Source organism: Scyliorhinus canicula, chromosome 30, assembly GCF_902713615.1.
Source record: "Scyliorhinus canicula chromosome 30, sScyCan1.1, whole genome shotgun sequence".
Classification (NCBI taxonomy): domain Eukaryota; kingdom Metazoa; phylum Chordata; class Chondrichthyes; order Carcharhiniformes; family Scyliorhinidae; genus Scyliorhinus; species Scyliorhinus canicula.
In genome coordinates, this window is record NC_052175.1 from 7643381 (window position 1) to 7645758 (window position 2378).

The window sequence follows — 2378 nt, forward strand, 5'->3', positions numbered from 1 at the left end:
CAGGAGGAATATTTTGAGGGATTATTTAGTGTTGTATTATTTTTGGGGTTATCTTTGAAGTAAGGGGTGTTAAGTGATCCAATGATTATTTAAAAGATTAAGTTGAATTCATGGAATAAACATTGTTTTGTGATTCAAAACCCACGTGTCCATAATTGCAATACTACACCTGGAGAACAAGCCGTGTGCTTCAAAAACTAACAATCCATTAAAAGGAGAGGTTGGTTGACCTCCATGATACATTTTGGTTTTTTGGAAACACCGCTCCCATAGCACTGTTGATATCAATTTATATTTTGCTGTTGGATTATATCATACACATCTGAATTCAAATAGAGGGGCTGGAAAGTCGTCAAGCACAGGTCTCTCAGACAAGGCTTGTTTTCACTCGAATGTAGATCGAATGTGATCGAATCAAAGCCGTTAGAATTTCAGGCCTCAGGGTAACATGGTGGTTAGCATCAATGCTTCACAGCCCAGGTTCGATTCCCGGCTGGGTCACTGTCTGTGTGGAGTCTGCACGTCCTCCCCGTGTGTGCGTGGGTTTCCTCCGGGTGCTCCGGTTTCCTCCCACAGTCCAAAGATGTGCGGGTTAGGTGGATTGGCCATGCTAAATTGCCCGTAGTGTAAGGTTAATGGGGGGATTGTTGGGTTACAGGTATACGGGTTACGTGGGTTTAAGTAGGGTGATCATTGCTCGGCACAACATTGAGGGCCGAAGGGCCTGTTCTGTGCTGTACTGTTCTATGTTCTTTGTTAACTTATTCAATCGTATCGATCGGGAGAAATTCTTTAATCACGTGGAGTAATTCCAGATCTAGAAGATGAAATTCCAAGCCTGGTAATTCACAGGTGGTGCCAAAAGCCCGTCTTCATACAAATAGAAGGCAAATTGAAAATATCTTCCCAGAATACTGTTGATTCTAGGACCCCTTTCATTTCGAAGGATGTGTCGGAAATGATTTGGAAACCCGATGGATGGGACAACTTCAGAATCTTAAAAAAGTCGCAATTATCGGAAGCACAGCCATTTCACGTATGTGATATTGAAGGGGCGACCACTGCATATCACATCATCTCAGTGAAATCCAAACTCCAAAGATGTGCAAGTTAGGTGGATTGGCCATGATAAATTGCCCTTAGTGTCCAAAATTGCCCTTAGTGTTGGGTGGGGTTACTGGGTTATGGAGATAGGGTGGAGGTGTTAACCTTGGGTAGTGTGCTCTTTCCAGGAGCTGGTGCAGACTCGATGGGCAGCATTGTGGATAGCACAATCGCTTCACAGCTCCAGGGTCCCAGGTTCGATTCCGGCTTGGGTCACTGTCTGTGCGGAGTCTGCACATCCTCCCCGTGTGTACGTGGGTTTCCTCCGGGCGCTCCGGTTTCCTCCCACAGTCCAAAGATGTGCTGCTTAGGTGGATTGGCCGTGATAAATTGCCCTTAGTGTCCAAAATTGCCCTTAGTGTTGTGTGGGGTTACTGGGTTATGGGGATAGGGTGGAGGTAGGGTGCTCTTTCCAGGAGCCGGTGCAGACTCGATGGGCCGAATGGCCTCCTTCTGCTCTGTAAATTCTATAAATATCCTTTTCCTGTTCCTTCCACTTTTAAAAGTGTCCTTGATTGATAAGATACACAATTAACTTAAACTGTGACAGAAAAGAATGAAAACATATTTCTACAGGATTGCAATCTTATTGCAATCGGTAGCATTGTGGATAGCACAATCGCTTCACAGCTCCAGGGTCCCAGGTTCGATTCCGGCTTGGGTCACTGTCTGTGCGGAGTCTGCACATCCTCCCCGTGTGTGCGTGGGTTTCCTCCGGGTGCTCCGGTTTCCTCCCACAGTCCAAAGATGTGCAGGTTAGGTGGATTGGCCGTGATAAATTGCCCTTAGTGTCCAAAATTGCCCTTAGTGTTGTGTGGGGTTACTGGGTTATGGGGATAGGGTGGAGGTAGGGTGCTCTTTCCAGGAGCCGTTGCAGACTCGATGGGCAGAATGGCCTCCTTCTGCACTGTGAATTCTATCTATGTAAAATATTTCCGAGTGTCAAAGTGTTCTTATAGTGGGGCCAGTTCTGTTACGCGTAGAGAGACTTGAAGAAGTGTTGAGCTCGCATTCTGCGTTGCCCATTAGTTATGGAATGTGAGCATTCAGATCGGAACACAATTTGAGATGGCAGAGTCTTGGAACGTTCGGGCCTCGAGGCCGTTCTACAGTGGGGGGCAAAGCATACGAACTTGTCTGCAAGACGTACTATCCCTGAAGTATAACATCATCTCTCAATTTCGGTTACCATCTGAGAATAATGTGCATTATACGCCAATCGACCTTTATGATTCTGTGATAGAAAAATAAAGTAATCCGTTATCATGGGCCAT